The sequence below is a fragment of the Arachis ipaensis genome, chromosome B3 (assembly GCF_059453495.1).
Source record: "Arachis ipaensis isolate K30076 ecotype BB chromosome B3, ASM5945349v1, whole genome shotgun sequence".
Classification (NCBI taxonomy): domain Eukaryota; kingdom Viridiplantae; phylum Streptophyta; class Magnoliopsida; order Fabales; family Fabaceae; genus Arachis; species Arachis ipaensis.
In genome coordinates, this window is record NC_142438.1 from 89,379,423 (window position 1) to 89,390,701 (window position 11,279).

The 11,279-nt window shown below is 38.0% G+C and overlaps 1 non-coding gene across 1 annotated transcript; it reads right to left on the reverse strand.

The window, feature by feature from the left end:
* Nucleotides 1-5,374: 5,374 nt before the first annotated feature.
* LOC148571517 (small nucleolar RNA R71) lies at nt 5,375-5,482 on the reverse strand. The gene has a single exon (XR_015880498.1). It is a non-coding gene; the product is annotated as a small nucleolar RNA R71 (small nucleolar RNA).
* Between the last annotated feature and the right edge of the window lie 5,797 nt (nt 5,483-11,279).

The following is an 11,279-nucleotide window of genomic DNA, read 5'->3' on the forward strand; positions in this document are numbered from 1 at the left end:
CTTTACCCAAGCCAAGAACAAAAAATTTAGCCTAAAACCATGTTTGACATTTTGTCAAACACTTGGTGGGGAAAAACCTTAAACATGGAGAAAATGAGAAAATGCTTGAAACTAAAAGCAACAATTGATCTCAATCAACAAGAATAACACAAAAAAGTATGAAACAAACATCAAACATCAAATTCATCAACAAAAAATTAAAATTGTAAGAAAGAAGCAAAATTGAACTATAACTTGAATTAAAAAAAAGAGTAATGACAATGTAACTATAAAGAGTAATAACAAGAGAATACTTACAATGAAAGCTAGCAAAATCCAAGATCAAAAATGGAAATGGCACTTGAATGTAAAACCCTAATATAAACCCTAATAGAGATGATGAAAAACTTAGAAAAAAACTAACTAAAGCTTCCTACTACTACTCTTAAAACTATACTAATGATATGCTATCTTATGTCCCTCATTTCCCCTCCAATATGAGCTAGAAGACTTCAGAAATGGGCCTCCAAAGCCCCCAAATCGCGAGTCACGTGCCATTTTAATGAAGTCATGTGCGGACACCTGTGCGGATGCACAGATGCGTGCGTCCGCACACCTTGCGAGAAATCCAGTCCTGTGCGTACGCACAAGTAGTCGTGCGCACGCACACTAGGCGATGCTTGAATGGACGCGTGACGCGCTCGAAGCAATCTATGCGCTCTGACTGGGCAGCTGTGCGTACGCACAGGCAGCCGTGCACACACACATCTCTGAGCTCATCTCCTTTGATTCTTCATGTTTCCTCCATTTTGCATGCTCTTCTTCCATTTTCTCCAACCCATTCCTACCTTATACACCTGGAATCACTCACAAACAACGTCAAGGCATCGAATGGAAGACAAACAGAACAAAATAGATTAAATTAAGCACAAAAGAGCACATTTTCATAATCAAGCGCAATTTGGAAGGAAAGTTCAAAAGCATGCTATTAAAGGGAATAAGTGCAAGTTTATATGATGAAAATTCATCCAATTCTAACCAAAATAATATGGATTCATCAGCGTGGCATGCCAGCATAAGGGCGTGGCACGCCATTTGCATTTTTCAGAGAAGAGTCCTTGAAGCCTTAACAAGGGTGTGGCACGCCAGGGGCCAGGCGTAGCACGCTAGTTATATTTTCCAGAAAGGGGTTCTTAGAGCTTTAACAAGGGTGTGGCACGCCAGAAGTCAGGCGTGGTATGCCAGTTACAATTTTTAGAGAGCAAGATTGAATGCCACAAAGAGGGCGTGGCACGCCAGGTTGGGCGTCGCACGCCAACCCCATTGATGAGCAGATAATTTATACCCTTTTTGGCATAGTTTTTAGCATGTTTTAGTTACTTTTTATTATAGTTTTATTAGTTTTTGTTCAAAAATAAAATTTTTAGACTTTACTATGAGTTTGTATATTTTTCTATGATTTCAGGTATTTTCTGGCTAAAATTGAGGGACCTGAGCAAAAATCTGATTCAGAGGCTGAAAAAGGACTGCAAGTGCTGTTGGATTCTGACCCTCCTGCACTCGAAGTGGATTTTCTGGAGCTATAGAAGCTCAATTGGTGCGCTCTCAATTGTGTTGGAAAGTAGACATCCTGGGCTTTCCATCAATATATAATAGTCTATATTTTGCCTGAGATTTGATGGCCCAAACTGGCGTCCAAAGCCAGCCTAAAACTTCCTGGCGTAAAACGTCGAAACTGGCACTAGAATTGGAGTTAAATGCCCAAACTGGCACCCAAGCTGGTGTTTAACTCCAGGAACAGCCTATGCACATGAAAGCTTCAATGCTCAGCCCAAGCACACACCAAGTGGGCCATGAAAGTGGATTTCTTCACTATCTGCACTTAGTTACTCATTTTCTGTAAACCCTAGTAACTAGTTTAGTATAAATAGCACTTTTTACTATTGTATTCAGAGACTTTATCATCTCTGGACGTTTAGTCCTTAGAACTTGAGAGATCATCTTGTGTTACGTTTTGGAGGCTTGCCATTTGGCCATGCCTAGACCTCTTTCACTTATATATTTTCTACGGTGGAGTTTCTACACCCCATAGATTAAGGTGTGGAGCTCTGCTGTTCTTTATGAATTAATGCAAGTACTATTAGTTTTCTTTCAATTCACGCCTACTTCTTCTTCAAGATATACTCTCGTGCTTAATTCAATTAACTCAGAATGAGGGGGTGACCCGTGACAATCACCCAATCTTCGTTACTCGCTTAGCCAAGATCCGCGTGCCTAACAACCACAAAGCGGTCTACATGATGTTCAACGTAGTCATTGGACGACACCTGGAGTATATTCTCTTGGATATCTAATACATGGACCGAGTCCGTGAGATTAGTATCTTCATGGTATTGGCTAGAACCAATTGGCAGCCATTCCTGGGATCCGGAAAGTCTAAACCTTGTCTGTGGTATTCCAAGTAGGATCTGAGAAGGGATGACTGTGACGAGCTTCAAACCTACGAATGTTGGGCGCAATGACAGTGTGCAAAAGGATCAATGGATCCTATTCCGACGCTAGCGGAAACCGACAGATGATTAGCCATGCGGTAGCTGTACCTGGTATTTTTCATCTGAGACGAGAAAATCCGACAGTTGATTAGCCGTGCAGAAACTATAGAGGACCATTTTCATTGAGAGGATCCTACATCTTGCCATGGAAAGGAGCACGCATGGTTGGAAGAAGGCAATAGGAAAGTAGAGGTTCAGAAGCAACAAAGCATCTCCAGACGCTTATCTGAAATTCCCACCAATGAATTACACAAGTAACTTTATCTTATTTTTTGTTTTATTTATCTTTTAATTATCAAAACCTCATAACCATTTGAATCTGCTTGACTGAGATTTACAAGATGACCATAGCTTGTTTCAAGCCGACAATCTCCATGGGATCGACCCTTACTCACGTAAGGTTTATTACTTGGACGACCCAGTGCACTTGCTGGTTATTTGTGCGGAGTTGTGAAAAGTGTGAATCACAATTTCGTACACCAAATTTTTGTCGCCGTTGCCGGGGATTGTTCGAGTTTGGACAACTGACGGTTCATCTTGTTGCTTAGATTGGGTAATTTTATTTTATGTTTAAGCTTTTTATTCTTATTTTCGAAAAAAAATTAAATAAATAATAAAAAAGTTTTCAGAAAAAAAATTTGTGTTCTTCAGAATTTTTAAGAATGAATTCTAGAGTTTTATGAGATATGTTGAAACCTGGCTGGCTGTTAAGCCATGTCTAATCTTTTGGACCAAGGTTTCCACTTTCCATTGTAGAAAGGACATGTCTGTAATTGATATGCTAAAGCTTGGCTGGCCACTTGGCCATGTCTAATTCTTTTGGACCGAAACTTTAGACTAACATTGTACGAATCCTGGAATTCTTATTAAAAATTTTGAATTTCTTTATGTTCTTTTTCCAAAATAATTTTCGAAAAATACAAAAAAAATTAATAAAATCATAAAACTAAAAAATTTTGTGTTTCTTGTTAGAGTCTTGTGTCAAATTTTAAGTTTGGTGTCAATTGCATGTTTTTAATTTTTCTTGAATTTTCGAAAATATATGCATTGTGCTCTTCTTTGATCTTCAAGTTGTTCTTGATGATTTTCTTTGTTTAATCTTGTGATTTTCTTGTTTTGTGCTTTTTGTTGTTTTTCATAAGCATTTTTGAATTCATAGTGTCTAAACATTAAAAATTTCTAAGTTTGGTGTCTTGCATGTGTTTCTTTTCCTAAAAATTTTCAAAAATATGTTCTTAATGTTCATCATGATCTTTAAAGTGTTCTTTGTGTTCATCTTGACATTCAAAGTGTTCTTGTATGTATTATTTGTTTTGATTTTAAATTTTTATGTTTTGTTTCAATTTTGTTATTTAATGAAGAGAGAGAAAAACAACAAAATAATATCTCTTTATTAATTCAAAAATAAAAAATAATATCTTTCCCTTGTTTCACTCATAAATTTCGAAATTTTGGGTTGACTTAGTCAAAAAATTTTAAAATTTAGTTGTGTCTTGTTAGTCAAACCAAAATTTCAATTTAAAAACTCTATCTTTTCAAATATTTTTCAAAAATCAAATCTTTTTCATTTTTCTTTCCTGTTTTTCGAAAATTCTTCAAATTAAAATTTTCAAAAATCTTTTTCTTAATTTTATTTCATAATGTTCGAAATTATTGCTAACATTTAATGTTTTGATTCAAAAATTTCAAGTTTGTTACTTTCCTGTTAAGAAATATTCAATCTTTAAATTCTAGAATCATATCTTTTAGTTTCTTGTTAGTCAAGTCATGAACTTTAATTTTCAAAATCAAATCTTTTTAAATTTCTTTTTCAAATCTTTTTCAAAATAAATTTCAATCATGTATTTTTTCAAAATTTAATTTCAAAATCTTTTTCTAACTTCTTATCTTTCCAAAATTTATTTTCAAATCTTTTTCAATTAACTACTTGAATTTTTGTTTAATTTTAAAAAGCTTACTATTTCTTATCTTTTTCAAAACCACCTAACTACTTTTCTCTCTCTAATTTTCGAAAACCACTAACCACTTTTTCAAAAATCTTTTTAATTAATTAATCTATTTAGTTTTCAATTTGCCTTTATTTCTTTTCTTAAATTTCGAATTCTAACTAATAATTAAAATAAAACAAAAATATTTTTTATTTTATTTTAATTAATATTCGAATAATCCTTCTCTCTCATCTCTTTCTAGTTATTTTATTTATTTACTAACACTATTCTTCCATTCTTCTACTCATATAAAGGAATCTCTATACTGTGACATAGAGGATTCCTCTTCTTTTCTGTTCTCTTCTTTTTCATATGAACAGGAATAAGGATAAGAACATTCTTGTTGAAGCTGATCCTAAACCTGAAAGGACTCTGAAGAGGAAGCTAAGAGAAGCTAAAGCACAACACTCTGGAGAGGACCTTACAGAAATTTTCAAAAAAGAAGTAGAGATGGCAGCCAAAAATAACAACAATGGTGGAGATGCAAGGAAGGTACTTGGTGACTTTACTACACTAACTTCTGACTTCTATGGAAGAAGCATCTCAATTCCTGTAATTGGAGCAAACAACTTTGAGCTTAAGCCTCAATTAGTTTCTCTAATACAGCAGAATTTCAAGTTTCATGGACTTCCATTGGAAGATCCTCATCAGTTCTTAGCTGAATTCTTGCAGATCTGTGACACTGTTAAGACCAATGGGGTTAATCCTGAGGTCTATAGACTTATGCTTTTCCCCTTTGCTGTAAGAGACAGAGCTAGGATATGGTTGGACTCACAACCTGAAGAGAGCCTGAACTCTTGGAAAAATTTGGTCAATGCCTTCTTGGCCAAATTCTTTCCACCTCAAAAGTTGAGCAAGCTTAGAGTGGAAGTCTAAACCTTCAGACAGAAGGAAGGTGAATCCCTCTATGAAGCTTGGGAAAGATACAAGCAATTGATCAGAAGGTGTCCTTCTAACATGCTTTCAGAATGGAGCATCTTATGTATATTCTATGATGGTCTGTCTGAATTGTCCAAGATGTCATTGGATCACTCTGCTAGTAGATCTCTTCATCTGAAGAAAATGCCTGCAGAAGCCCAGGAACTCATTGAAATGGTTGCAAATAACCAGTTCATGTATACTTCTGAAAGAAATCCTATGAATAATGGGACAACTCAGAAGAAAGGAGTTCTTGAGATTGATACTCTGAATGCCATATTAGCTCAGAATAAAATATTGACTCAGCAAGTCAATATTATTTCTCAGAGTCTGACTGAAATGCAAGCTGCATCAGGTAGTACTAAAGAAGCCTCCCCTGAAGGAGAAGCTTATGACCCTGAGAATCCTGCAATGGAAGAGGTGAATTACATGGGAGAATCCTATGGAAACACTTATAATCCTTCATGGAGGAATCATCCTAGTTTCTCATGGAAGGACCAACAGAAACCTCAACAAGGCTCTAATAATAATAATGGTGGGAGAAACAGGTTTGGCAATAGCAAGTCTTTTCCATCATCTTTTGAGCAATAGACAGAGAATTCTAAGCAGAGCCTCTCTGACTTAGCAACCATAGTCTCTGATCTATCTAAGACCACTCTCACTTTCATGACTGAAACAAGGTCCTCCATCAGAAATTTGGAGGCACAAGTGGGTCAGCTGAGTAAAAGAGTTACTGAAATTCCTCCTAATACTCTCCCAAGCAATACAGAAGAGAATCCAAAAAGAGAGTGCAATGCTATCAATATACCCCACACGGTCGAACCTGGAGAGAGTCAAAAGGCAGTGATTTCTAATGAGGAAGACCTCAATGGACGTCCACTGGCCACTAAAGAGTTTCCCAATGAGGAACCAAAGGAATCTGAGGCTCATATAGAGACCATAGAGATTCCACTGAACTTACTGTTGCCATTTATGAGCTCTGATGAGTACTCTTCCTCTGAAGGGGATGAAGATATTATTGAAGAGCAAGTTGCTCAGTATCTAGAAGCAATCATGAAGCTAAATGCCAAATTATTTGGTAATGAGACTTAGGAGGATGAACCTCCATTGCTCATCAATGAACTGAATGCCTTGGTTCAACAGAAATTACCTCAGAAGAAACCAGATCCCGGAAAGTTCCTAATACCTTGTACCATAGGCACCATGACCTTTAAGAAGGCTCTGTGTGACCTGGGGTAAGGTATAAACCTCATGCCACTCTCTGTAATAGAGAAACTAGGGATCTTTGAGGTACAAGCTGCTAAATTCTCATTAGAATTGGCAGACAAATCAAGGAAACAGGCTTATGGAATTGTAGAGGATGTCTTAGTGAAGGTTGAAGGCCTATACATCCCTGCTGATTTCATAATCCTAGACACTGGGAAGGATGAAGATGAATCCATTATCCTTGGAAGACTCTTCCTAGCCACAACAAGAGCTGTGATTGATGTAGACAGAGGAGAGTTAGTCCTTCAATTGAATGAGGACTACCTTGTGTTTAAGGCTCAAGGATCTTTTTCTGAAACCATAGAGAGGAAGCATGAAAAGTTTCTCTCACAGAGCCCCCACACTCAACTTCTAAGTTTGGTGTTGGAAGGCCATCAAACTCTGAGTCTCTGTAAAGCTCTCTAAGAGCTCCCTGTCAAGCTATTGACATTAAAGAAGCGCTTGTTGGGAGGCAACCCAATGTTATTTAATTATATTTATTTATATTCCATTGTCTTTTTATGTTTTCTTTAGGTTGATGATCATGTGAAGTCATAAAAACAGCTGCAGAATTAAAGCAAAAATAAAAAATAGCACACCCTGGAGGACAGACTTACTGGCGTTTAAACACCAGTAAGGATAGCAGAATGGGCGTTTAACGCCCAGCCTGGCAGCATTCTGGGCGTTAAACGCCAGAATGGGCAGCATTCTGGGCGTTTAACGCCAGAAAAGGGTGTCTGGCATCTAGCTGGCGCTAAACACCAAAAATCGCAGACAGATTGGCGTTTAACGCCAGAAAAGGGTGTATGGCTGGCATTAAACGCCAGAAAGGGGCAGCAGACTGGCGTTTAACGCCAGGAAAGGTAGCAGAGCTGGCCTTTAACGCCAGAATTGGCACACAGAGGGCGTTTGAATGCCAGATTGGTGCAGGGAGTAGAATTCCTTGACACCTCAGGATCTGTGGACGCCACAGGATCCCTACCTACCCCACCTCTTCTTCTCTCATCTTCACACCTTTCTATAACACTCTTCCCCAAATACCCTTGACCTATCAAATCCTACCCTCTTCCTCATATTCTCTTCACCACTCACATCCATCCATCATAAACCTCCACCTACCTCACCATTCAAATTTAAACCATTTCCCTCCCAAACCCACCCCTTCATAACCGAATTCCATCTCTCTCCTACCCTATAAATACCCCTTCTCACTACCTTCAATTTCACACATCACAAACAATTCTTCCCCCCGAGGCCGAAACTACTACTACTCTCCATCTCCTTTATTTCTTCTTCTTCTACTCCTTTCTATCTTCTTTTGCTCAAGGACGAGCAAACCTTTTAAGTTTGGTGTAGAAAAAGCTCTGCTTTTTATTTTTCCATAACTATTAATGGCATCTAAGGCCGGAGAAACCTCTAGGAAGAGGAAAGGGAAGGCAGTTGCTTCCAACTCCGAGTCATGGGAGATGGAGAGATTCATCTCAAAAGCCCATCACTAGTAAGAGGATGGAGCAAACAAGAGAGCCCACTCATGGACCTCAACAAGAGCACTCCATTATCCTCAATGAAATTAGAGAGGACCAAAAGGCCATGAGGAAGGAGCAACAAAGGCAAGGAAGAGACATAGAGGAGCTCAAGCACTCAATAAGATCTTCAAGAGGAAGAACTAGCCGCCATCACTAAGGTGGACCCGTTCTTTAATTTCCTTGTTCTTATTTTTCTGTTTTTTGAAATCTCTACTTTATGTTTTGTCTATGTTTTTGTCTTCATTACATGATCATTAGTGTCTAGTGTCTGTGTCTTAAAGCTATGAATGTCATATGAATCTTTCACCTTTCTTAAATGAAAAATATTTTTATTTACAAAAGAACAAGAAATGCATGATTTCGAATTCTATCATGAAATTAGTTTAATTATTTTGATGTGGTGGCAATACTTTTTGTTTTCTGAATGAATGCTTGAACAGTGCATATTTTTTATATTGTTGTTTATGAATGTTAAAATTGTTTGCTCTTGAAAGAATAATGAAAAAAGAAAAATGTTATTGATAATCTGAAAAATCATAAAATTGATTCTTGAAGCAAGAAAAAGCAGTGAAAAAGCAAGGCTTGCGAAAAAAAAAAGGCGAAAAAAATAAAGAAAAAAAAAGAAAGAAAAAGAAAAAGCAAGCAGAAAAAGCCAATATCCCTTTAAACTAAAAGGCAAGGGTAAAAAGGATCTAAGGCTTTGAGCATTAATGGATAGGAGGGCCCAAAGGAATAAAATCCTGGCCTAAGCGGCTAAATCAAGCTGTCCCTAACCATGTGCTTGTGGCGTGAAGGTGTCAAGTGAAAAGCTTGAGACTGAGCGGTTAAAGTCGTGGTCCAAAGTAAAAAGAGTGTGCTTAAGAGCTCTCGGCACCTCTAACTGGGGACTCTAGCAAAGCTGAGTCACAATCTGAAAAGGTTCACCCAGTTATGTGTCTGTGGCATTTATATATCCGGTGGTAATACTGGAAAACAAAATGCTTAGGGTCACAGCCAAGACTTATAAAGTAGCTGTGTTCAAGAATCAACATACTGAACTAAGAGAATCAATTACACTATCTGAATTCTAAGTTCCTATGGATGCCAATCATTCTGAACTTCAAAGGATAAAGTGAGATGCCAAAACTGTTCAGAGGCAAAAAGCTACTAGCCCCGCTCATCTAATTGGAACTAAGTTCATTGGTAAGTTTGGAATTTATTGTATTTTCTCTTCTTTTTATTCTATTTTGTTTTTAATTGCTTGGGGACAAGCAACAATTTAAGTTTGGTGTTGTGATGAGCGGATAATTTATACCCTTTTGGCATTATTTTTACATAGTTTTTAGCATGTTTTAGTTACTTTTTATTATATTTTTATTAGTTTTTGTTCAAAAATAATATTTCTGGATTTTACTATGAGTTTGTGTATTTTTCTGTGATTTCAGATATTTTATGGCTGAAATTGAGGGACCTGAGCAAAAATCTGATTCAGAGACTGAAAAAGGACTGCAGGTGCTGTTGGATTCTGACCCTCCTGCACTCGACGTGGATTTTCTGGAGTTACAGAAGCCTAATTGGCGCGCTCTCAATTGAGTTGGAAAGTAGACATCCTGGGCTTTCTAGCAATATATAATAATCCATACTTTGCCTGAGATTTGATGGCCCAAACTGGCGTCCAAAGCCAACCTAAAACTTCATTGCGTAAAACGCCCAAACTAGCACCAGAATTGGAGTTAAACGCCCAAACTGACACCCAAGCTGGCGTTTAACTCCAGGAACAGCCTATGCATGTGAAAGCTTCAATGCTCAGTCTAATCACACACCAAGTGGGCCCCAGAAGTGGATTTCTGCACTATCTGCACTTAGTTACTCATTTTCTGTAAACCCTAGTAACTAGTTTACTATAAATAGTACTTTTTACTATTGTATTCAGAGACTTTATCATCTCTGGATGTTTAGTCCTTAGAACTTGAGAGATCATCTTATGTTACGTTTTGGAGGCTGGCCATTCGGCCATTCCCAGACCTCTTTCACTTATGTATTTTCTACGGTGGAGTTTCTACACCCCATAGATTAAAGTGTGGAGCTCTGCTGTTCTTCATGAATTAATGCAAGTACTATTATTTTTTTTCAATTCACGCCTACTTCTTCTCCAAGATATACTCTCGTACTTAATTCAGTTAAGTCAGAATGAGGGGGTGACCCGTGACAATCACCCAATCTTCGTTACTTGCTTAGCCAAGATCCGCGTGCCTGACAACCACAAAGCGGTCTACATAATGTTCAACGTATTCATTGGACAACAGCTGGAGTATATTCTCTTGGATATCTAATACACCGACCGAGTCTGTGAGATTAGTATCTTCGTGGTATAGGCTAGAACCAATTGGCAGCCATTCCTGGGATCCGGAAAGTCTAAACCTTGTCTGTGGTATTCCGAGTAGGATCTGGGAAGGGATGACTATGACGAGCTTCAAACCTGCGAATGTTGGGCGCAGTGACAGTGTGCAAAAGAATCAATGGATCCTATTCCGACGCTAGCGGGAATCAACAGATGATTAGCCATGCAGTAGCTGTACCTGGTATTTTTCATCCGAGACGAGAAATCTGACAGTTGATTAGCCGTGCAGAAACCGTAGAGGACCATTTTCACTCAGAGGATCCTACAGCTTGCCATGGAAGGGAGCACGTACGGTTGGAAGAAGGCAATAGGAAAGCAGATGTTCAGAAGTAACAAAGCATCTCTAGATGCTTATTTGAAATTCCCACCAATGAATTACACAAGTAACTTTATCTTATTTTATGTTTTATTTATCTTTTAATTATCAAAACCTCATAACCATTTGAATCCGCCTGACTGAGATTTACAAGATGACCATAGCTTGCTTCAAGCCGACAATCTCCGTGGGATCAACCCTTACTCACGTAAGGTTTATTACTTGGACAACCCAGTGCACTTACTGGTTAGTTGTGCGGAGTTGTGAAAAGTGTGAATTACAATTTCGTACACCACCCATCTTACACCATGGGCGTGGCACTTGAACTTGTGGGCGTGGCACGCCAGTTCACTAATCCAGAAGGGGACACACACT